This window comes from Halyomorpha halys, unplaced genomic scaffold (assembly GCF_000696795.3).
Source record: "Halyomorpha halys isolate HHAL.00 unplaced genomic scaffold, Hhal_1.1 Scaffold759.1, whole genome shotgun sequence".
Lineage (NCBI taxonomy): Eukaryota > Metazoa > Arthropoda > Insecta > Hemiptera > Pentatomidae > Halyomorpha > Halyomorpha halys.
In genome coordinates, this window is record NW_027110136.1 from 173,505 (window position 1) to 201,436 (window position 27,932).

The 27,932-nt window shown below is 29.0% G+C and overlaps 1 protein-coding gene across 3 annotated transcripts in view; it reads left to right on the top strand.

Moving 5' to 3' along the window:
* KCNQ (KCNQ potassium channel) overlaps nt 1-27,932 on the top strand; it is a 239,627-nt gene that overhangs the window by 117,747 nt on the left and 93,948 nt on the right. The gene's annotated exons all lie outside the window — the stretch shown is intronic.

Below are 27,932 nucleotides of genomic sequence, written 5' to 3' on the forward strand. Positions count from 1 at the left end.
GAACTTAGTGACTTAGAAGGATTTCGGGCAATAAGGCTGATCATGTGATTTTTGTATTACAGGATCATACTTAAATTCAGGATTCTTATTAAAAAGTAAATATAGAAAATTTAAAAAAAATCAAATATGATAATTTTTATAAAATCAAAGTCTTAATTATTTTTTTATAATGATTGACATCACGAAAATAAAGTTTTGTATCATTATTACAAAATAATGTTTTATATTTATATTGCTAAAGAAGGAGGTGGTAAGGGTTGTGGCTAGAAAATTCAAAAAAATAGTTTGCAACTACTTGATGCCCGTTTTTGACGATATCAGGGCTAAATTAAAAAAGAAACAGATCAGGTAAAGTAATGTAGGAGAATAAATGTTACAAGTTAATGAAACAGTTATAAAGGTAACCTATACAAAGATTTACTAGAAAAAACCAAAAATAGTGAGAACCTTAAAAGTTTTTTTTTTGTACCTCAACCTCTATTATCTTCTAATTTTTAATATTATTCCGAGAAACGTAGAACTGTTACTCACTAATTTTCAGATAAGAATGCGATAGAGTATTGAATGTATATTAGAATATATCATAATAAAAAATAAAAATATACTTATATTAAATCTTTTTGAAATGGCTCTCAAATTAGTTAGTTGAAAGTATTTATTTTTCATTTGGTATTTATATATTGGTTTCTACAATAGTATTCCTTCTTGATCGCATAATCAGGACATAGTTTTCTTTTTAATTAATGAAAAAATTATTAAAATAAAGATATGATCTTAAAAAATTTATATTCACGCTTCTCCTGTACTTAAAACAGAAGTAGAGCATTTCCATGTATTATTATTTTTACTGTAGAAATAGTTTTAGAATTAGGAAAAAGAATTTTAGTTTTATTACCAAGCCATCTTTCATATTACTACCATATTTATACCAAGTCAATTTCTAGTGTAAAGGGTATGAAATATGAATGTATAGCATTTGGTATAAATATTCTGTGACACACAGATTATTTTGCCATCTGGGCCCTGAACTGTGAAATTCAGTCATCAAATTATTTTTAATTCAGCGATCCGTAGTAGTCAAAGTTCCCGAAGAACTTCTAGATCCCGTTCTTCTTCCATGTGGAGTTCTGCAATGCGCGATGTTATCTCCAGTATGTTTTCCATTTATACTGCCAAATTTTTGGGATCAAGCAACAGAATGACTTTGTATCAGCGCGTTTTCGTAAAACATACAACAAATCTCTTATTCAGTAAATTTACAGCTTCAGTAGTTGATGATAAAAGTTAAGCTCAATATAAAATGGTATTTAATAGATAGCATAAAATGACACCTATTACTTTGTTATTGGTCGGAAAGTATCCAGAAATTAGAAATGATATATCAGTCTCAGAATGTGCAGATAAAGAAGCTTTTCTAGGCAAATTTATTCATCAGAAGAAGATTAGGGGCTATAGAACAAATAGAATAAAACTATATCACCGTTTATTTGTTAAAATGTATAAGTTTGTTAGAAAAATTTAATTTTTAAATTTAAATAACCTATTATTTAGATGATATATTATGAAGAAAATATATTTATCGAAGAACTCAGTTGGAATTCTACCTCAGTTTTATCGATGGTAAACGGACTATACCCCACCGTGCTCTTGTAAAACCGGTTGGAAGGAACGTTATGCGGTTCGATTGATGCAAATGCGGCGGTTAGGGGTGGCTTTATTGTCCATTACCTTCAGCCCCAAGTTATGCCAGCCTTGGGAACTGTAAACCGACACTTTGCTTCAGAATGGGCTTATTGTCACTGTAACGCTATCTTCTGCCTAGAGGATTAATTTTCTATTGAAAATTTATTTGAAAAATATTTTTTATAAATTTATCTAACATCCTTGAAACAATTTTACAAAAGTTTGATTAGGCCAGAACGGGAGCACCGAACCATCTCATAGAACTTGCATCTCTTTCCCTTCAGAGACTATTTGATTGCTGGCTCATTTGTTTTCCTTTGAGAAACTTACATATTTTTTATAAGGAGTGGTTAGTGCTGTGGTCAAGAAAAACAAAAATAATTTTCAACTATTTAATGATGGCCGACGTTTCGATCTACAATGTAGATCTTCCGGATTGGAGTGATGGATGCAGGTGTATACTACCGAAAATCTTTCTTCGAAAATTAACTTACTTATTCTTTCTTCACGTCCATATTTTGGACAAATAACATGTTTTAGCAGTTTTTTTGTCTGGAAAGACAGTCTTTCTTTTGTTGAAAGTAGTCCCATCAGGTACTGAATTAATCGTCTACAAATTTGTATGATATCTAAAGGATGTTAAAATATACTAAATGACAAAAATCGGACTCTAGATATCTTCTATTGTATCTGAAATTTCAATTATGATACGTAAAGATATCTATGATTATTTAAAAATATTTGATTAACTTCTTATTTCCATCAAATCTAGCAAGTGTATTACTCTCAATCAATAAATTTTCAAAAGTAAATTTTTCTTGGCTTGTGTTATTTTATTAAATTGTAACTATATTCTAGTACCAACGAGGTGATAGATTATATTTTTATTTTATTAAACGTTAATATTGTGTTGTTTTATTAATTACGATAAACTTCCACATCTATACAATATTTACGAAGAGAAAAATCATTTCTGATATTCCAAACTCATTATGATGGAAACAAAAAGAGGTTAAATTCATTATTGTATCTTTTTCTCAAGGACCAATAATAATTACGCCGCGGTGATTGCACAACATCTGTAATCTTTAAATTTAATAACCACTAACTTTAATCCAATAACGTTAAGTGGCATTTATTTTAATCAATTTAGAGATATTATTCACATGGAAAATATACAAGTGAAATTAATTATGAAATATTGACATTGAATAGGAACGACTATGATATCAGTAAGTACGAAACAAAGCGATTTAATGACTTATTTTAACATACAAAGTACACATTGTAACAAGAAATCCTTGAAGTGTAATGTGTTAGCAGTAAACTGAGAAAAATACGTGTCATAAAAATACATATTTTTTTTTTATAGGACACAACATAGGAATTGGAAAACGTGACCCTATTCTACGCTAGTCAATAATATTAATGAATCTATTACTATGAAATTGGAAAAAATACATGAAAATATTTCGTCTCTGGCATACGTACACGAGTAGTCGAAGAATGCTTCTTCTTGTAATTTGGATCTATAAATATAGCTATTACCTAATGATTTACTATTTACTACTATCATTATACTGATGATAACTATTTGATTATACAGAAATTAATTAATTATTTCTAGACAACCCTTGAAGTGCTAAGTGGTTAAAATACAAGTAGTAATATGTGCATAAAAAAAAAGTACGGTAGAAAATAAATAAGTAATATATTTATATATTAGAGATCAAAAATATAAAATGTTGAATCCATCAGGCCTTTTTTGGGGGGGATTTACTCGTTCTATCAGTAAACTGTTCAAGAGTAGGTTCTTCATGTGTCCTACTATTTCTTTAATAATTTTATTATATATCATTTGGATTCTAATAATTAATATATTTTAACTACTAAATAAATTATACGTTTATTAGATAATTTTGCTTTCAAATTAAATATAGCATAAGTATTATTTCTAAAATGATTAGATCATCTGGTCTAATTAATGATTTATTGTAACAATCATCAAAGTATTACGTGGCTGAAGGGAGGAAAATGTGCGTTGTAAAAACACAGCGACCATCTGAATTTTAAAAAAAATTAACAAAATGTAAATTTAAAAAAAAATTAACAAAATATAAATTTAAAAAAATTAACAAAATGTAATTATAAAAAAATTAACAAAATGTAAATTTAAAAAAAATTAACAAACTGTAAATTTAAAAAAACTAACAAAATGTAAATTTTTAAAAAATTACACAATGTAAATTAAAAATATTTTTCGGATATTTAAATAAGGACCAAAAAATAATCCTTAAGCCTCTTAAACCTTGGTTAATTAATGATCACATATTAGTATAAGTAAAGAGAGAAAGACGATAGGAGAACTGATCTCAGGAATGGATAATTTTCCTTGTGTTGAAAAGAGTTTCAGCATGAGTTACTAAATTCATTCCAGAATCAAGGAGAGGGTAGAAGAAAAGGTTGATAAGGAAGAAATCAATTTTACTAGCCACTATTTATCGTACAGTCTATATCGCTTATTTCACTGCCTATTTCAATATATTTATCAGTTCTGATACTATCTCTAAAGGTTGGAATTATCAATATTAATCAGTGAGAATATTATTTCATTTACCACATGGGATGTGTTTTCTACTTCTTAATTCTAATTGAGACTCTGATTTGGCTCCAGTGACGAACACGCCATCTCCGTGCTATTGAATAGATAATGAGCCTTCTACAGCAGAGGACATTTGAAACGACCCGATGAATGTTTGAACAAGTCTCGGCCATTACATAGTGATGTAACAACGGCTCTCCTCCTCCCTTAACATTAGCTAAATAATATATAGCGCCAAGTCGGGATACCATGGACCAGTTATATAAGTCCTTGATGGTCCATGGATGGGGTCTTGTGATGGATGGGAAACCGACCCGGAGGGGCCTAACAGAAATTGATTTTATTCAAATATCCTTCCCCGCTTTTCCTTCCAAATTTTATTCATGATGCGGTTGCTCAAAGTAGGAAACCTGTTGATGACAACGATAGGTGCCTTCAGCCAGACCTATGCAAATCTTTAATTTCGGCACTTATATTCACTGCTTCGAGGAATTAGGACTAAGTACCAATTAAAAACTTTACAGGAGGGTACGAAAAAAAAATGCTCATTTTCTCATAATTCTTAGGATCCTAGGTTCTATCTACTCATTTCGATGAAACTAAATGGTTATGAAGCGATTAGATAACAGCCATAAAGAACGCACTAATTTTAGTTGGTGCAGTGGAAGTACGATAGATTTTTTAGTTATTTGGGTAAATCACAATCTATTTTCAACGATTCGTGCATTTATATTTTCATGTTGGTCAATTAATAGTATTATTTTGGGTGTAGTTGGTTGAATCAACACACTTATTTTAAAAAAGAAAATCTTTCTTAAATTGTATATATTTTTCCCTTGAGCCGAATCATAAATATATACTTCAATTGTCAGCTGCAGATATGTAGAAAGCTTAGGTAGAAATTCTAAAAATCATTAAATAGCTCTAAGAATAATGGTAGACATAATTTCAAACACATGACTTTCTGAAAAAATGGTGAAAAAAACCCCCGTTCCTCTCTTCCTTTTTATACTAATAACAATATTATAATTATAAAAGTTTAAAAAAAATTGTAATTACGGAATTTGTTCTAAAAGTTTTCTAAACACTTTCGATAAAATTTATTTTGTGGTATATTTTATGAAAATATATTTTTAAAATATCTTTCTTTCTTTGTTTTAATTTATCAAATTCGATAATTGGACGATGTTAATTATGATACATGATAATATATATATATGACAGTTTTTAAAATATATAAACTTCAATATGCATATTTAATCAATATGAGTTTTCTGTCCTTCAAACACCATACTGCAGAGGTGAGGGGAGTACCAATCAACAGTGAGGCAAATTAATAATGCACACAGCTCATGGAAACTGTATCTCTATTATGATAGGTATAATATATAATCATGACAAGCAATGCATTGTTTGTTTTACTATGATGAATAAAAGAGTCATGTAGGGTATTGTTAAATTTTATGAAATGAATAAAATATATCTAAAAAGAGTTTATTTATTTGTGTATTTTTATCAAAAATTCATGACGTTCTACACTCCTTCAGAAAAAAATAAAATTCCGGCTGGCTTCAGTGTCTATTAGCGTAATTGCTCTTCTTATTTGGCAAAACTTCCAAGTTCTAGAGGTCGACTCTTGGCATATAAGTAATTCTGGCTTGGGTTTGTTCTTTTTTATTTGTTTCTTTTTTTTAGATTGGTCGTAAATATTAATTTTTTTTTTTTAATTTTCTATCAATGAAGGCCCTAGCCTAGTTTTATGTTATCCTTTATACAATGTTTATATTTTCAGAAGGGTAGCAATTTTTAAAAATTTATTTATTGAAATTTACAACTTTTTGGAATAACAAATGCATCTTGTAAATGTGAAATGAGTGCTATAGCAATAGTATAAGATAGAATTGTAGAGAATCTGCCCATTGGTAATACTCTAATAACATTTCTAGAGTAGTTCTCATTGCCATCTTCTATTCAAACTTTCTAGGGCATTGTCAGGTATTGCTGAGAATTCAGGATTAGACACAGTGGGTATTGGTAGTTATACAGTTTATAATGGAAGGATTCTTATCTGGTTCTTGCCAAATCGGCAGCATATGGAACTTTGGGGTCATTAGGGATAATTTTATTTGTGACAAAGTAAGGAGCATTAAGTATTTATTATGGATTTCTTGTTGTAAAGATATGAGAGGAATTCGATGGCTTAGTGGAACCCCAACGCTTAATTCCTCAAGTTCAAATTGACTTCATTATGGAATATTTAGTGATTTATGGGAAGTTTATCTTCTAAGTAGTCGGAATCGACTAGCAGTTTCTGCTCTATACAGTCTATAAGGATTCCGAGCTAGTCGTTTGTCCAGATGTAGTCCAAAGTTAGCGGAGCTGTTAGACAAGGATATGAGGGACATTGTTAAGGCAATAAGTCATAGGTTTACGACAATGGGTAAAGGTGATTTTGATGAGATTTATTGGAATATATTTTAATTTTACAGTTCCCAAGGGTTCTGATGTGGGGCTGAACGTTTAGGAAACAATATGTCTGATATGATGTTATTTACTGATAGCACAGGTGTGTATGCAGAGTTTGGTTGGATTGAGATGTCAGCTATATAAACTATAATCATCGACGGTACAATCCATGGAGGACCAGGGGTTCAGTATTTTGTAAAGAAATACTGTTTTCAGAACAACGGTTGTAAAAGGAGCTGATCTTGTCCGAATCACGCTCTACCGCCAGATTTTTCCTTAATTAAGGTTACCAACTGAATGAGGCTTGGTGGATCCCAGAGCGCGCTTGAACCAACAGGGCTGACTCACGGCAACAGAATTAATAATTATCTGCCACAACCGAATTCAACCCCGGGTCCTTGTAGTTAAGTGTCTCTATGCTACCCCTTACCTCTTTGTCACCTATTTTTTTTCAAACTTCAATAATCAGTTTCTGTAAATGATTCTAATAAACGTTTTAATAGCCCTTAAATGAGATAAAATTTATTTCTATTTTAAAGTCATTCAGAAGAAATTAGTAGTTTTTGAAGAGATTTACGCAGTTTTAGACTAGTCAGTTAGTTTCAAATTCTCCCGGACAGATATTATAAAGATGTAACCTTCATAGTGGACAAAAATCCTCTGGTTATCTTTAATATTTTTTTTCCATTTATTAAGCTTTATTAAAATTGTATGCGAAATAATATTACTTACTCATTAGTTCTTAATAATAATAATATACTAAGTATTAATAATTATATAATATGTTAGATATTAATAATTAAAAATAAATATGAGATATTAATAATTGTAATATTATATTATATGTGAATAATTATAATGATATACATTTCTCCTTTATTAGCTCAAGGTCAGATATCAGAGGAGTTATGGTCATTATATCTTTATTTAAAAATAACGAATCCATTGAATCGGCAAATTGATTGCGAACTTTTAAATAACTTATTATAAGTAATTGAACAAGAAAGAGATTCGATTATTTTTTTTCGGATTGCTTAGTAAAAGTATTGCTAAAACTTCAACAAGAGTGAATTTGTCTGATTTTTGGTATAAAAAAAAATTTCTAGGACGCAATTTTGTTTACAATATCACTTTTTTTGTTTACTCCCTGCCTGGTCAAATCTGAAATAAGGAAAAGCTATTCTGTTGGTTACTAAACTATTCTTATCAGTGTAATATGGTTGAATTTTCATTGTGCTCTGAATTAAAAATCACTTCGCCCAAGCTGGAATCAAACCAGCTCCAGATGACATAAATAGTTTAATGTAACTAGTGACTTAAAATTTAAATATATAAACCCAAATTTAGATTTTCATTCATTGTTTTTTACACTGTAGGATGTCTTGGAAAAATGGTTAGACTATATTATGACAAATATCAAGATAAGCCTTATTGATTTTGTTGTAAAAGTTTCTTTCTATATCACGTAAAACTAAATGACTAATTGCGAAGCGGTAGTGGGAGGTACGATCAATATGAAATTGGGAGATTATTTCATATTTCAGCCCCATTTTAATTAAATTTTTATTCTCCTTTCCTGAAATTATGAATTTCCGACTGAATCTCTTAGTTGATTATAAAACCTAGTAAGTACAAAGGATAATAGGGGAGTTAAAGTGAGATATTTTCAACAATCCTTAATAAACTTCAGGAATATTATCTAAAATTATTGAAATAAAGGTAAACTAAGTCATAAATTTAATAGTTTGCCGATTTGTTAGTCCTTTTTAAATATTGTATCAATTTGAAAAAGTTCATCGTAAAATAAAAAAATTAAATAGTTTAAATTAAATTTAGACATTACTTCGCAATGACCATTTGAAATATCACACTAGACCATTTCACAGTGGACTATTATTGAACAAATTCTGGCCTGAACTCATTTTATCGATTTCCTTTTTTTATCTTCTGAACTAAACCATTTAGTCTAGCTAACTAAGTTTTATCATCTGAAACCATAAATAGATATTCCAACGTTTGAGATTGAGTCAGCTCTAGAGTAAGAGAGCTTAATTATCTTCAGGCTCCATTGAGATTATCAATATTTATCATAAGAAATAATTTATTTACGCAAAGTTATTAATCGTAATAAGGACACAACTATCTGTTATGATGTTAAATAGCATTTTAAATTGATGGATCAAATAATGATTATGCTAATCAATAAATTAATAATTTAATGTTTAATGAACTTCACACGTACGTTTTTTACAGGTTATGTTTTGATAAATCTATTTAGTGAGGAATTGTTATGTTGACTAATCAGACTTAGTTTCTGCCTGTTGTATATGTAAAAATAGTCGTGAAGAGTATCTGTTTAAACTGTTAACATTAATATCAGAATTATTACTTTTTTCTTGGTGATTCTGTGTCTGGTTAATTTGAGATATATTATTAAAAATATAAGATATTAAGACAATAACAGGACAAAAAAAAATTGAAAAGATCAGTTATTTCATATTTTATTATATATTTCAGTTATTTCAGTCATATTTCAGACGATTGGTACCAAGAAGTGGTATAGAAGTCCGGGTGGCGGTCACAATCGGTACAAAATAGTAAAAAAACTATTTAATGGTAACTAAATTTTTCTTTTGTTTATTTTATGGTAACCAAAGCTAATTTATTTTATCACTTTATCAGAAATAAACGAATATACTATTTTTAACTGATTTTTTTCAAAGTCTCTATTTGAAATAAAGTTATGAGTTTAACACTTTATTTCAATTTTAACTGAATTAACTTATCTTAAGTTTTTGTACCAAAGAAACTGTATAGAAATTTACGAATAGTAGGTTGTAACCTCATTCATAGTGAAATAAGGTTTATTAATAATTTTCGTCTTAATAAAAGCTTTATTATAATAGCGAAGAGCTTTTTATATATTGTCTAGTAGATTCATCAGTCTTCATTATATCAAACTTTAAACAATGGTAATTTAAAATAGTTTATATTATTGATTTATTAATTTCCATTAATACTATACTATAAGGTTTTTTTTTACTATTTTGTACCTTTATTGCCCCCCCTCCGCTCTATGTTCTTATTTGTTAGGAGTGTAATGGATTGTAATTGAAACGATTATTAAAAAAATAATAATATTTTACCAATTATCTGACGGAATCAGATATTCGAAAAAAAAAATTGAAATAGATCTTATAAAAACTTTTTAGATTGATTTTTTCAGCTAATAAATTCAAACATAACGATGAAAATATATACATATTAAAATATCTTAAGCTGATTTTGAAGTTGAAAGAGCGTAAATTAATTTTAGAATTTAAATCTGACTACTAATGAAAAAAATAATAATAAATTATCATTATTTAAATTTACACAAAACAATTTATTTATTTTGGACAGTTTTTTTTTTCGAAATTGGACGAGTTTCTATCGTTGTCTCAAAATGAGTATTAATCAATTACTTTGACATACTTCAATCCTTACAGTTATGGATTGTTATTATAAAATAAATATAGTACCTATGGTGCTTGTTAACACAAAGTCCATTTTTTAAACTCTCCACTGTGACAGCGCCAAAATAATGAGCAACAATTTGTAATGATGTCTTTCTTTTCTCCCCTTGGTTTTACTCCAAAGTAACATTGGCTATGTAAATACTTAAGGTCCCAATTTATTGTGACAGAAAGTACACACCTAACGAGCACTGCCTCTGAATGGTGGACAATAGATGTCAGTTGGATTGCTCTTTACTATAGAAATATATGATTACAGTTTTTTTTACTTACTTACAGAAAAACATATTAATGGACAATATCATTTACTGATTATCATTACCATAATTAGTTATGATTAGAAATATGAGGTACATAAGGTTCAAAATAATGGTACATCTCCCCCCAAAAAGATTTTCAAAATTGAGCTTGTGTTATTGACATCATAAAATGTCAATGTTCCGTATTTTAGGAAAGGTTATGTTGAGCTTTTTTTAATTGCTGAAATTATTCATTTCAGCCAGAAATGGGCCAAATGTATACTTTTTTCGAAGAATATTTTATTGATTAAAGTCCTGAATATATAAATTATTTAAGACAAAATGACAGAAACCAAGAAGCTCTGATGCCATAAGGCAGCTACACCCTAACGGTCATAACAATTTATGACTCTGCTACACATAAACTTTTATCTTAACGGACCATTTCATACTGCATTGTCTTATTCCATCGAGCAAAGTCATAATTTTTATGGAACTGTGACTTTTTATATTTAGAAAAATCATTTTCATGATAGTATATTATTTCGTAATATTTATTTTATAGGCTAATAAAATTGCCTTACATGGAATTATTGGTGTCTTATATTAGAATCAGGCAATAAAGTAACACTTATATTGCTACTGGATATTAAAAAATTTCACACTACAAAAAAAAAATTAATATAAACCGTGGTCATCAATTTCAATTTCTAATAATTTTTACACGTTTTATAATAATTTTGATAAATTTAATATTTGTATTTCTATAAACATTTTAATAAATCAAATAAAGTAAAATAGTTTGAAAAGTCAATTAAATATTTTATGATAATACATTACAAATCGTGGAGTAAAAAAAGGTTTTTGATATTTTTTTTTTAAATTAAAGAATTTTTATTTTTCTGTAAATATTTAAAGCTGGACAGTTCGTATCTCGTGTTGTTAGGCGCAGTCTGACTAGTCTGAGATCTCTTGGCGGCGTCCGTTCAAATCTGGCCTCTGGCGTTGACTTTTTTCATTGAGTGGCAGTCCCACAAAATGAAAAACTTGACACCCAACCATGGTTAGGCAGTATAAGACTCCAAAGAGAGTTTTGGCCGAAATAAAAAAATCATGTTAAAAAGCTCAATTACATAAACAAACAATTAACGAATATTTATAATATAAAATTGTAATATTTCTATTTTATAAGGCAGCCAAAAACCATAGTTTAATTAGTCACTACAACCGTTAGAACCTTTAAAGTATCTAAATCTATTACAATTCACATATGTCATCTACTAATCGTGCTTTTAACTCCATAAGCCCGAAAAATATAACGTTCAGAATTCTTTAGAATTCTTTAGAAAATATAACTATTATAAGATATTATAAAATAACTGTTCCTGAATATTCATTGACTGTAAAAAAATTGCATGTACATAATTAATTTACTTTATTAATATTTGATTTCAGCATATTACGAAATCACTCTAACGCTCTCTTTTTCATTATTAAATCGGATTTAAAAGTACGGTTCCATATTTTACAACAGAGTTGCTAAAATAAACATGGTGGCAGGAGCATTAATCCTCAAGAAAAAAAAACTGAAATTTTAAAAATTCATTTATTGAGGAAAAAGGAAAGGTTCAATTAAAGCGAAAGAAGATGATCGAGGGGAAAAGATTCCTTTTTCTGGATACAATTTCCTTCCTGAGGCGAATGCCAAGTGGAAAGTGAAAAGAAAACTCCGAAAAAAAAACAGGAGTACTTTTTTTTATCTCTTAGAATCTAAATAATTAGTTTCAGGAAATAATATTAAAAAAGTAGTAAGTAATAATAAAATCTATAACAATAAGATAACAAATGAATAAATTAAAATAACAGAAAGAAATATAATAATCTCTGTATATTATATCAACGATTCAAAATAATACCTGTGTAATAATAAACCATAGAATTTCTCAAACGAATACCGTTATCACTTTGGCTTGATTATTAAAATGAAGCGGGAAATATTTATCAAACGATTAATTTTTTTTTTAAATCTGAAACTTAGACGATGAATAAGTTTCTAAAGCTAACTACTTATGAACGTTATGGGGAAGTACATAATAAGTGAGAAAGTTGCTTATTTTTAAGGATAAAATCTATTATAACTGTTAACAAATAAAGTACCCTACGCATAGGAATCCTTATTTGTTCTATTTACATATTTCTACTTCCTAAGAGCATCAAACCATTTAATTTTACATATTTTGAAATATTTCACTGTTTTCGATTTTTTAAAATATATTTTCCTCGCAAGTATTTGTATATTTGTCTATATTTCCCTTTTCATTTCATATATTTTTAAATATTTCACCCTATTTTTTTTTAGTCAAAACTAAAAAAAAATTGTTTTTACTCTCTTCATATGGTATACGCTTTATCTTGAAAGATTTTTTAAATTATTAGGGACCCCTAATGGCATCATCCAACTTATGGTCGGTTACTAACAACAGTTCTATTCTTTTATTTTCGATTTCAAATCTCACTAATTGCCCTAATTGTCCGAAGGAATTTATTCCAGATGTTTGAAAAAGTCTTTTGCCTAAACATTAGTGTCTATATACGTTTCAGAATCGAAGGATGAACCGTTTAAATTTGATTCAGTTTTTTTTTTTATTTTTAACACGTTAAAAACAAATTTGACATCTGCTGCAAGTTCTTGTATGTCAATTTTGTATATCGGTTAATGCCAAGCTAAGATAAATAAGGAAAGTATTCTTATTTAAAATATATATATTTTTTTTAAACCTCTTTTCAATAAATTAAAAAGTTGTAGAACGTATTTTATTTATTTTTACGATTTTCTAAGTATTATTTCCTAGTTTGTTAACTTTTTTATTACATATTTATATATTTTTATCATGTATTTACGTAAAAATAAACACACATTCTTGTACCTATTTTGATTTTTAAGAAAATCACATTTATGCTAATGAACTAGGAAACATATTATCATTTGTCAACAGTTAGTTTTCATAATAAACAACATAGACATACTAACAGTTGAATTTAGAATGGCAGTTGACCAAATATGAGAAGGGAACTGAAAAAAAGCTGGTTTAGGGATCTCATATAAAATAACTGAATCATCCAAGAAAAACTGATGATGATCCAGCTCTATCAACAAAATTAATGGTGGGGTTCTTATTAACCCGTATTCAAATCTGCCAGGAAGTTGGTCGAATGTTATGTAAATCGAAGTAAGCTATTAATAAAAGACAAAAATTGATTTACAGCTCAATGACTTGTTTAGAAAAACTGTTAGTCAAGGTGAAACAAAATGAACTTTATAACTTATTTAATTGTCTTGCTGCCCTTTCTACAGTCCAATGAACGGGAAATGAAAATCAAATTATAAATAAATGACTAATTACAGTACAGCTAATGAATTCTTGGATTCAGAATCTGTGGAATTTTTATTTCCTTTACTTCGGTCGCAATATTTCGTAGTATAAAACTAAAAATAATCTGGTGCGTTGCGTACATCACACATTTTTTTACCACCTAGCTTATCCACCTAGTTTACCTGTTGATGCTACAACATATTTACTACTGACACATATATGATCCAAATGTGGTTCTGATTGGTAATGCTTTCAGTTATTTGTATATAAAACCAGAATCGCTTGATAGCTACTGTTCAGGGACGTGTATGGCAATATTTCAAATGCTGTGCACTTATATAGCATACCAAAGCTCTTGTTAAAACCCAAACCCTGTGATTCAGTTTACTTTTTGTATCACTTCTCTAAATTAGTTTTTTATTCCTACCTTATCTTGATTTCATACATCGAAAATTTGTTTTCGGTTAAAACATCCATCGTAATTTAATAAACCCATATTCCTTTTCAGGTTTGAACAACTTTGCCCCTTCATTAGTGAAACCTACTCAGCAGCTGTTCCAATCAGTAATGCGTTACTGTATCAAGAGCTAATGAAGGGGCACATTCCAGATTTACACTGAAGTTGAATTTGTTTTCAGGTTTATTATTAAATTTAAATTATTTATGGCTATATTTGCAATTTCAATGAACTTCACTTGATAAATGTACATATTTATATAAATAAATGAATGTAAATTTTACTAATATATAATATTTTCTAATGTATTATTTTTTTTTTTCAGGTAAGTACTATTTGGAATGGTTGCATTTAAGAAGCATCGTCTAAGGTATGATATTTATTTACCCAGTTCATAATATGATAATGATACTTCTGTTAATGTCGACCAATTTCAGTTTGTTAATATAGTTATCTCTTTATTAATTGTATTTATTCGATACGATTGTTTTGCATTATATCTTTAAAATCAATTACATAAAAAATACCACAGAAACAACTTAAAATATAATTAGATTACAGTAGAAGAAACTGAAATAGGCTTCGTTTGAGGAAGCATAATAAAAAAAACACAGTGAGTAAAATAAAAAGGAAAAGAAAAATTGTTATTTTTAAAAAAGTGGTTTTGGACCAATTTTTGTTGTCGATTAATTTTTCACAACTTCTCTAAATATCATTTTATTTTTTTAATGCTTTAAAGACATTATGTAACTGGTTATAATTTATTTTTTCTCTTTCAGTATAATCTTAATCATTGATTTATATGCATGCATTTTTTTTTTTGTAACAACCTATACATTTTGTACTATACTTTAAGCTGTATGCATTTTATATAACAAAACAAAAACATAATAAATGAAACAACTGAATTAATTTTATCAATCTAATTATTCGATTCAGAAATTAATTGTATGAGCCCAATTAATCTAGATCGTTCGACAGATTAAATTAACTTAGTTTTTGTCCGCTTGAAATGAGTATAAATTACATGGACGTTGCACGCAACGCTTTACAGTATAATGCAAGGCCAACACAATTTACAAGGAATTTGAATTATTCATTCGAAGCAATTTTCTGTTACAAGTTACAATTTCTACAGCCAGAACAGAATATTTCGAAATAACAATAAAATTACTATGGATGGGCCAGTTGAATATTTAATGGTTAACAGAACTAAATTACGCTGGTTAATCGATTGAGCGGTGCATGCAAACTTTGTTACATTAGTCTGAAAAAAACTTCATTTACTTCATATTTATATTTTAATGAGGGTTGAATAACATAATTCCGAAATTCCTATAAATTTTGAAAATTTCTTAACAATAACTAGATGATGGGGCTCAGCTTCTTAATGCATAGAACTTACACTAAGCCCAAAACTAAAATTTATTCATCATAACTTCTGCCATCGTTGGGGCTGAAGTTGATTTGAATAATTTCATCACGTCTTACAGTTAGGAAATCTCTTATTCTTGGCAATTGTAAGTCCTTACAATGCTGGTTGAGGGGGGGGGGGGTTCATCTTTTTATTGATGTATCATTTACGATTTTTCGTAATATAAAAGTTTTAAATGATTGTAAACGATTTCCTGTTGGTTTGGCAATGTGGAAAAACAACGGTGGCCCATATAATAAAGTTTGAAGCTATATATACATTTATGTATTCAGTTTTTTAAAAAATAATATATATAGAAATAATATACTCTGCCATACTTAAGGGTATTATGAATGTATGTACACAAACATACCATATATTAACTAAAAATAAAAAGTAAATAAATATCAATAATAAAAAAAAAATACAGTGTAAATAATTAAGTATGAACAAAACTGTATAAAAATAAAAGTTTATAATAATTAATAAATGTTATTATTGTTTTTATTTATTGGCGCGACAGACCGTGGAGATCCAAGGCCTCGCGCGATTTACTTAGAAAATATATTACGCGTTTCTTGACGTGTTTTTCATAAGGTGGGCCGTCACTCCCACGCCTATTTTTGTGATGGCCACCCATTGGCTGACGGGTCTCACGAATGCCCGGGGGGAGGTTGTGAGTGAGTATTGTATAGTTATAAGCTTGGAAAAATCGCAGATAGGGCCGGGGACTCGAACTGGCAATCTATGGGTTGGCAGACAGGCGCGTTACCACGCTGCAACCGTCACCCTCAATGTTATTATTAAAATTAATAATTAAAATATGCCTCTCGAATGTGGTGTGGCAAAACTTCAGGATCCCAGCTCTTCTTTCCTAGTCGCGTACAGGTTTTCCGCGCCAGTAGAGACTATATATATTTATAAAGTAACAGCTTTAAGTGCTTGATGAGTTAGAAGCTAATAGCAAATATTTAGCCTCTACTCCTTGATCTCAATGATTTAATTTTCTTGTTGATGTGCAGCGAAATCTAAAATATTTTTCACAAATAGGCATAATCTAACATATAATTACAGTTATATATTGCAAACTGGATTACAATTATCAACGTTCGTGATGGATTAATTGATAAAATATTTTGAGAATTAGAAAATATACAATAGACTTTGACGGATTATATGAGTACATATTTAAAAAGTATTCATCATAATCTAAAATGTAATTGTAAAATAGAACTTAATGAGTTATTGTTATTAATTAATATGTCTGGGAATGAATATAAAGGATGTATGGTATATGATGTGCTAATATTGAAGGATTATAAAAATAACACGATTATAAAACAATATGCATCATTGCTGATGCCAAAACAATATGAAAATATTATTTTGTCTTATAGATGACAATACTACTGATATTATTTCGTTATTAAATGAAAGCAATGCCATTTTTGTCCTCTATATTTTGACGAAATTTCTTAACGTAAATCAGGATCTCAAAACATTTAACACACGTCAATATTAGAGGCCAACTCGTGCCAGGATCCCCGAAAAGTTAAAGGAAGAAGTTTAAAACTTCCGTTTAAGTAGAAAATTTAGAACAAGGGGGGCCACCCCCACTACAATCATATAGCTAATTAGTATCGCCAGCGCCCCATGTGGCTGAGGAAACCAAACACACTCGCTGGCGAGCTATGGCAGGAGGAAGTGGAAAAACAGCAATATTTTCACTGGGAAAGCAGAATTTTTTCTTAATCCTAATTCGGTAGAAAACCATGAGTGATTGGAGACATTTCCAGTGTATCCTCCTTCAGCCGAGGAGAGGGTAGATAGAGGCATGTCGAAGAAGAGAGGAAAGAAGCATGAGTAAGTCACCTCCCTTTTATGTATGATTCACACTATCACCATCCATCATCGTCATCAATCTGCTTCTAAAACACCTTAACCATAAAGTTTTGTTTCGGCCACCCTTCATACCTTGTAGTTATGATAGATTTAGTATTTAATATTTAATATTCTCTCTTGTTTAACCAACCTCTAGATTGTAAATAAATTCTTTTTCTGTTACATCATGCCTTATTTTCATTGAAATTAATTTCTATACAGTCCACTAACTATGTACAACCAGCCGATCAAAAGTAAAGTAACGCCTTGCCTTAGGTCGAAGGCGCACTTCATACAAGGCAATTGTATTTTCTTTAGTGGTTCTGCATTTTTTTTTTAATCTGCGATCAGCGTTTGCAAAATAATATAATACACAAATTAAAGTAATATCTTTTTCCTTTTTTGTTTATTTTTAATATTTCATTGTTCGAATATTGAATAAATTGTAAACAAACAATTTTACCTTCCACCTGGTTATGGCTTATCAATCTTATTTTATGTATCACTCAGCAGATCGTTTATTCCAAGTTTGTGTAAATTTTCTGAAGTGTGAAATGTTACGTTATGTATTTTTTAAAAATTAATTCATTGAATAATACTATATATCAGAAATTTTCCCCCATCTTTTTTTTAATTACATTAAATTTTAATTTACACCGTAAAGCAAGATTTCAAAATTATCTATTGCAAATCTCAGAAAATTCTAAATTCTGTTTGTTTCAACCAAATATAAAGATATTTAAAAATAAGTTCATGCTATTATTTATGGTTAGAACGGAATATTTGTTTGTATGAATGTTAAACTCTGATTATAACGATTATAAAAATATACTTGAACATTTAAAGTTCTAACTTCTAACTTATCAAATCGATTCAAAAGCTTAAACACTCATTTGAAAACAGAAAACAGTAACAAATAAAAAAAACATATATTATTTATGTTTAGACCAAAATTTAATACCGCATTTAAGAAAGTAAAAGAATCTTTTATTTTTTTATTTTTTACTTTTAATATAGTACTTATACTGAAGTTAAAAAAAATACATATATATGTAAATTTTTTTAACACATTATATTATCGCCTGTTACTTTTAAATCACATTTCTAAAAAAAAAAAGTCTTAAACATCTTATCAAGCAAAATTAAACTCACTTTATTGCCAAATATTCCTTTTATATGCTAAACTAATGCCTACATCAAGCTATTTAGACTTACAAGTATTTTCCTTTCGCAATCATGGATTTTCTCTTGAGTCAAAGAAAATAAGAGTGAAAAACGGTGTAAACTAGATTTACGTCTCTGTTTTTGAAAGCGACGTATGTATCGCTAACGACATTCTTTAACCAGCGCTTACTAATTTAATCTACATCTAAACCCTGAATATGAAACGAGTATTTCTTGCGTATTACAAATATATAATTATTTTATCACAAATACATAATGAAATAAATTATGGAATTTAGAGAAGCTATGTAAATTTAATAATGGAATGGAACTGTTTTCCTTAAATTAAGAAATGTACATAATACATAGTACATAGATATTTACGTGTAAGTGTAATATAGGATAATTGGTCACCGAAAGTTTTTCCTAAAGGTAATTTAATAACAACTATTATTCTTTTATTTTGGGGAGCGAGCGGGATAGTCCAGTAACTAACCCGGACTCGAACACGGCTGTAACATATAATTATTTATTCTGTTACAGTAACCCGTGAGGGTTTAGGAGCTCTCCGAGGTCCATCCAGTCTCATAAATAATCTGGTGGTCAAGGATGATTTTGACCAAATCACTTCCTAACTCAATGATTAGCCTAGTAATAGTACTGCCTTACTTGAGTGCTATTTTCCTAACTCTTCATCTGTTCTATAGGCATAGATTTATTTTTTATTTAATTTTGAGTAAATGTTACCTCGCTTAGGGATGCTGCTTGGGTTAGTTATTGGACCGTAATTTGATTAAAGGATTTGAAACTGAACAAAGATGAATTTATGTACAATTTATAGGTTTGTTAGACAAGAGAGAGAGATACTAAGAATTAAATACTAAATCTATGTAAGTACAGGTTATGAAAGGTTAGCAAAAAGAGACATGTGAATTTCAATTTATAATTTTGAAGTGAGAGGAGCTAAAATTAATCATCGATGCGTCGCTGAGCAGGTAGATCAGGTTACTGCATACGAAATGAAACAGAGTGCACTCACCAAGATGGACTTTATGCGGACGGAGGCGACATCCTCTCCATTCTTGTTTTCTCTTCCGTTGTTACTCTACTCTCTCCCCGTCAGTAGGCCGCTTTTACGAGTTAATCTTCCATCGTAATCTTCATTGAAGAGGGAAGAAAATCAAATGAAAAAAATGCTATTTCTCCTCTTCTTTGTGCCACAGCTCGCTAGAGAGTCTCTTTTGTTATCTTGGCCACATGGTGCGCTGGTGTTACAATTGCAATCTGCCAGATGCTTTTAGTAAATGTGGCCCCCTTGTTTCAAATCTTCCGTTTAAACGGACTTATCACATACATTTAACACTTAAGCCTACTTGTTATCGCCTTTTCCTATTGAAAATCCACCAACACAAAGTTACAACGCTATAAATAAGAATTTCAAGTGCTTAATATATTTCATTTTTATTTTGTATTAATTATATTATTAATTTTAATTCAAGTTTAAACTTATTATATTCTAAAAATCGAAACAAAGCATTTATGTTATTCTTAAAAATTCTTCATTTTTTTTTATTTATTCATCTTTTTGTGATTAAATTCCATTAAGTTATTTAATACTTATTTATTTATTACCATAAATTAATGATAATTAACTTACTATTTAATCTTGATACTAGTAATATACGATAGCTGTCAGTAAGGGCGAGGCGTGGTATGAATAGGAAAATCGAAGATCGTGAGCCCATCCATCATCACATGTGTGACACATTGGAGGTTTGGCCATCAATTGGTGGGATTAGTACAAACAGAAAGGGATTTATTTAAGCTTACGCTATTGAATATATATGAAATCTAAAAAACAAAATCATTCAAGGTCTTTTGCAATAATATCATGATATAATAATAATACTATGATATATTACTATCAAGTTAATTTATCTTGATTGAGACCAATGTGCTCGAATAGAATATTTTTTACAACGATTTATAAATATAGATACCTAATAATTAATAATATAATTACATTATTCTTGAATGGAACGTGTTCATAAACTACGCAGTTATAAAATAAACTGAATCAATATTGATTTTCCTTCATAATTATATTTACAAACGGTAGCGTCGCAAATGATTGTCGTTATACTAATGGTCTCAAAACCAATTCGTTTTTAGCCATTAAGTGCAATTATCCCTAATGCTTGGATAAATAACATTACGGTTTAAAGGGTGGTTTCAATATGAGGCTTGGCGTGAAATTGTAAAAAAATTGTGTGCATTTGGGATATGGATATACTTGTGGAAGATACTATGATGGGTTTTGGAAATAATGGGAAATTTTTTTTTATATTCTGAAGTATAACGGTTCTTCATTTTCATTCTTAAGACTTCTTAGACCTTCGGAATAGATCTCGACCTTCCTATTCTGACTAGAATAGGTTGATAACCTGTAAGATAACCCGTCTTTCCTGCCTTAAGCTGGAGAACATTTGGCCGCTAAACTAAATAAAGCGAAAAATCCGCACTAGCCAACCATATAACAGACAATCATCGGATGGACTGAAGTAATTGTCGGGCTAAGAAAATTTTCCTATGTTAGATATTAGAAGAGATACTCCTTTTCTGTCATCAATTTACTTGTATGCTTACGTAAGTCGATTCTTCATGCGACTCCATTTCAATATTCTCTCGGAGTTATTTGGCATGAGTTGCAATAATCCATATCTTTAAATCTGAATCGGAGAACTGTTCATTTGGATTGTTGAGTCATAATTAGAGATTATATAATGACATAACTCATTGTCTTGTGTAGTTTTCAATTAATTCCTTTCCATAGGTAACAGTAAGAGGTCGTTAGGTTAGAAAATTAAATTCTTCAATTTTTTTTTTTAATTTTAATGACTGACAATAATTATATTTTAAGAGGTTTAGTATTTTTTAAGGAAGTGCTGTGTTTCTCGAACGATTGTACTGTGAGGTGATATTTTCAAGATCACATTCAACCGCTATGTTTCCCCCAATTAAGATTACCCACTTTATAAAGGCTAGGTGTGCCCCAGGAGGGCCTGTAAACCCTTGGGTTAGGACAACAGTAGTTGAATAAACAATCCTCTGGTACAGCCGGATTCCAACCCACGTCTGGAATATATAATAATAAAATTATAATTCTAATAATTGTTGACATTTTGATAGTTTAATAGTGCTTGAGTAAATGTGTAAATGTGCACTACTTTATTGTCGTCAGTAGTTGTCTAGTTCTTTCTATTGATAAAGAGCGTAAGCGTAAAAATTATTAAGTTAAAATAATTAAATTTCCAATAAATATATATTCAAACTCAAATGTATACTGCGCTCTCTAAAGGGAAGCTGCCGGAATCGTTAACTTAAACTGCAATTAGGTCACTCCTTTGATCTCTTTGCCCATCGATTCTATCTGTCAAAGATAGCTTTGTCCAGCAGCTTCTCGGTCTCGAGTCTCAAGAACAATTATTGTTATTAATGAAATAATTTTAAATCCAGCGTTAAAAGTAGGAAATATGAAATCGAACCCTGACGATCTCACTTGCCCAACTTCAAGGAGGCATTTTATCCCCAATTATTTGTCTATAATAATATTATTGATGGTTGAAGAGGTGGAAAAATAATTCAAATATGTACATTCTTCATCATAGTTTTTGCTTAGTTTGCATGTTATTTATCTAACTATAGAAAATAATTGTTTTCTATCTTAAAGGAATAATAATAACTATGTATAAAGTACTAATAATATGTTTAAAATAATAATAAATCAATAAAACAAAAGTGAAATTAAAAAGAAGAAACAAACTTGACAAAAAAATTAGTTACATAGAACAAAATAAAAGAATAAAACAACTTTATAGAAAATATTAAAAGTCCTTTGTATCTGTCGTCGGGACTTCTAGTTATGTTGTAGTGTTGTGTGGTGATGTTCGGAATGTTTGACTGAATCTAAATAGTCCCCATACTCTCAGTCCTTCAGTGTGACAGCTTATATTATTTCAAAAAGTAAAAAAATAATTGACATATTATGTATAATATAAACTTATCTGATTTTATGTATATGTAATATAATTATAAATATACTTATACATAATTTCATTTAGTTTATTAGGATTTTAATAGACCTGAAGATTTATGATTCTTGCAGCTTGATAATGAGCACACTCTCATATTAATGTGATATTTATTTACTGCTCATCCCCCTCCCCAATATTTCAGATTTTAATAAATTTCCAGATAAATTAGATGTATATTTTTGTACCCTACTCTTGAATAATTTCTGAATTTCTCCCTAGATCCGAGCCATGTCATTGCAACATAGAAGTGATTTTTAGCGTAGGATTCCCCCCCCCTTCCAGGACACCTAATACATAGTCAGATTCATCTTTAATTCATATGGCATCTACGGGTCACAGGGCTCTTGAGTTTTAGAAAATCTCTGCACGCTCTGTTTTCAGTTGTTTTACATTTGGTTAAATTGTTATCTCAGACATTCCCCTGTTTGTTCAACAAATATACAAAATACGATCGCATTACATGATTTTTATTCTTCACTATTCATTGTACAAATATGAAACTGCTATTGGAAATTTAATATCAATGATGGTCGGCAAAAATGGAAAATTCAGTAAATATTTTTCTAGTATATTGTTTTGTTTTTCATTAAGTATGTTTTAGTGCTATAAACGAAGTTGTGCAAACAACATCAGGAATTTGTCTAAGGGCCCAAGAGGAGAAAAAGTTGGTTATTTCAACCTTATTTTTTTATTATATTAATAAAAACCATATATTATTGCTAGCCAAAATTGATAAGTCTTCCAATCATACCTAGAGGAAATAAAAATAGCAGTTGTTGAAATACATTAAAAAAATTTTTTTTTTGATATGGAGCTCCATATCTTTAAATCTACACCTACGACACCAAAAAACCTTATAAAACACCATTTAAAGTAGAAGAAATTTCATAAAACAGGAGCCCTAAAAGAACTGTTTGCATTCAATAGTTACCAAGATATATTTTAATAAAAAGAAACATTTTATCAAAAATGTAAAAAATCTCTTATAGAATTCATTTTGGTAAACTATGTCTCAGCAACCATTCGAGGTACAGGTGTCTTCCAACACTTGAATTAAAGCTAGTTTAGGTATTTTACCCATGAAATTTCGCCCGAAGATCTAGAAATGAATTTATTTTCGCAAATGTTATGCAGAATACTATTTCTACGAAAATGAACGTCATGAAATACCCCATAGTTCAGTACACTGCCATTAACTTGAGCGCTGTGTAAATTAATTTCGAGTTATTAAAAAATAAAGGGAAAAATTTCAAGTGCTTAATGCATATTCATATGCAAATATAAAAAAAAATAAATAAATAAAATTTTTTGAGAGCATATACAAATGAAAATTAATTTAATATTAATATAGATTGAAGGAAAAAAAAATTTTTTTGTCTTCTATAAAACCAGTAAAAAAGTGATGCTGAAATCCATTTCAAAAACTGTAAAAAAATATATTCGTGTAAAAAATAAATACCTTTTTTTAAATATATGTATATAAATTAAGGTATTCTAAATAATTTTTATTAAAATAAAATAAAGAGAAAATAATTTGTATTCACTGGTTATCAAGAAACTGGTTAAGCTTTAACTTTATTCAAATTTTACATATTTATATAATTTATATGAGATCTAAATTTTGTAAATATTTGTTAAAATAAGTTACTTACTAATTATCGATTACCAAAATTTACGAATTCGTATCATTGAAGAATGGTTCTATCAGAATATATTTCTATTCATTTCTTCGGTAAACCTTAAACAAGCCAAATCAGTGAGTGGACCTAAAACACCAACCCTCCCCGCAAGTTTCCCCACATACAAGCTCTAACTACCTCTGGTTTTGTATTACAGACATCCGTAGCAACCTAACTCACTTCTAATATTCCTAATAACCCTTCAAGAATATTTTGAAATAATGGGCACAAAATAAACAACATATAATTTGAAACCAACTCATCAAATTTGAGTACTTTTTTTTAACATCATTATGTTCACAGATCCAGGAATTTAAAAAACAAAATTTTCCAAGTTTTATTAAATTTTATAAAATCGTAAGAAAGTATGACAAGCAATAATTAGTATCAGAAATAGTTAATTTTTACCAAAAAATTTCACTTGTTTCACTACTCAGCGAGCTGTTGATAAATTAGCAAAAAATAAGTTATATCATTTTTTCAGGATACATTTTCCTGACCCAAAAAAAACAATGCGAAAGTGAAATATTTAAATCAAATTAATATTCATACTATGCAGCTTTATAATAACTTTTTTATATTTACGAACTAATAGTACAACTTATACACTGCAGTTAATAAAAAAATTAAATTGCATTTTAAGTTAGCAAAAATCTATCGTAAAAAGTGTCAGAAAATCGAATTTATCAGGTAACGCACTATTCGGTTTTAATGCACTCAGCCTAGAAAACGACCCAATTTTCTGTTTTAAATATATTTTCAGTAAAACACACATAAAGCTTCCATAAATAACACACATAATTCTTAGGTGGTCTACATCCATTGTCAATTATCAGTCTTCTAGAATTTATTATTTCAATGTTTGAACTTCTACTAAAACCCTGATGCTCGAAGTTATTCCTAGAAATTATTGTCGAACAGAGGAGTTTTCCGAGTACTCAGAGTAAGCTTAGAGCTCTTTCGCAGTAGAGAGATCCTGCCTACATAATTGAATTTTTCCAGACAAAAACAAAATATTTACTTACCTCTGGTCTGTTCGGTTCTTCGATGGGGCTAGTTACTCTTTTGTCGTTCAAAGGACGACAGAAAATATAACCACATATGGAAGGATTAAATTATAAAACAAGCATGGAGAACTGACCTTTTTCTCCTCTTTGTGGTTGGATATAATCATATTAAATTCATTTGTTGTGCTAAATAATATTAAATTTATTTATTATTTTTTAAGTTTAAAAATTACTTTAAACAATAATATTCAAAATCAATTATCGCGGGTTCTTTTTTTCATTTGCCTAGAAAAACTCTCAATAAAGACTGAATGTTTGTATTCCTGTTTAGTTTTATGGGTTAAGTCAGGTAATTTATCACATAAATCAAATACAAATAATCTACAATATTTTTTTATGTGTTTTATTCTGAAGACATGCTTAGGATATTCTTCAGTCATCTAATTAAAATTATCAGTCCCTTTTTTCTTGTAATATTGAATTACTTTGGTCTTGCATTTTTGAATGTACAAAGGATAATAGGAAACGACGGACATATATTTGGCTACCTCTATATTCATTATTATAAAGATTTTAACCTTGCAAACTTCACAATTGTAATATTTATCTGACATATCAATATGAACACAAATTTAATGGACTCAATTACTATATTTTTGGCATTGAATCCAGCCTTATTAAAATTTTTCTCCACATATGATGCCTTAATCTTCTTGGGAAAAGATTTTGAATGTTTTTCTTAGTTTATAACAACTTTTTAGTTCATTTAGCTTTATTTTTCTCTAAAATACAATCCACATCAATTTGAAATATCAAAACAACTTATAGGATATTTTCAACGATATATCCACTGCAAATTAGTGTTCATAGTTAAAGTTTTCGAGAGTTAACAATGGGTGGCGCCGTAAACAAACCATAGTGTATTGTATTTTGTAAACAACTTCTAAACGTTTCTAGAGGTTTGGCTTAATAGTATACATTGTTTATGATGGTTTCTTTTGTTTTTTATTTATTGTTATTTTAAGGCATCAACCACACTTGGGGCCATTATTGCCTCAATTTCCGAAATTTTTATTAGACATTATTTGCTTAATATCCGATTTTTTTTTGTTCTTAATTGTTTAATTTAATAAAATAAGAGCTTTTTGTTTTAATCAATTACTACATAAATTGCTCCTGTTCCTATTATATCCTTTTATAAAACACCGTTATGCAAAACCGCACGACTTTACTGTATTGCGTAATGGTTGATCTGAGCCCCATTTTTTAATCCTTATCCTTGTACATCTGTACAAAATATGAATGAAGTGTATTAGACATAGTTGTGCTATGAATATCATGATGTATTGTTTCAAAAATTATTAGTCTATATTAGACATCTATTTATATTTTCCTTAAAGTTTTATCCAAAACAATTATTGATTTTGTTCAAAAATGTTATCCGATTTTTAGTTTAATTCGTTCATCTCGGCCATTTATGTTAATAGAGTATTTCTTAATCAATATTATATAACCTAATGGTACAGGTATATGAGGACATATAAAAATAATTGGTCCGTTGCTCAATATTTGTAAAAGATTCATGGTAAATTGGAGCTCCTCACACAATTTCCCAGAAGTCCTGGGATCATTGATATTTTTTCCCAGGAGCTGTATTGCTAAAACAGTAGTGTACGATGCTGGAACTTCAAACAAATCATATCAAGATAAATTATTTTTCAATGATTCCATTAATCTTCGGTTTGAGAAATATATGGCCTTACAAGAATAATTGTGAAAATTCCCAAATATTAACTTTGTGCGGGAAAATAATATTAATGTGCGGTCACATTTAACATAATTGTGAACTCAAGCAGTATAAACTTCATTTTTTATTTATTTTTTTTTATTTTGAAAATTTGATAACGATACACCGCAATACAAATCATTAAATACTGATTTGTTGGTTGAAAAATATTTTAAAAGGGAAAAAAAATCGAGGAGCTATTTAAAGCAATTTATTCCTTCTAGATAGTATTATTGCCTGAGTTTATTGTAATTTAACATGCCACTAATAACACTCTGAATTTAATGTCTTTTATTATTTGCTAATTTTGTATCTCTATGTTTTTTCAATTATTTCATGTCATTTCTTCTTTGTATTTTTAATAGTTAATTTTAATTCTATCTCTATTTTATTTATATTTTTTATCAACAATATCTATTCAATATCTACAATATCTAGCTATTCACTTGCGCTAGCTCTTTCATTCCTCCAGCTATATCCAGAGTAGGCAATTGAACATACACTTATCTGTTATTAGTGATATATGAACTAACGAAATTAATGTACATCACCAAATATACATAAAATATAC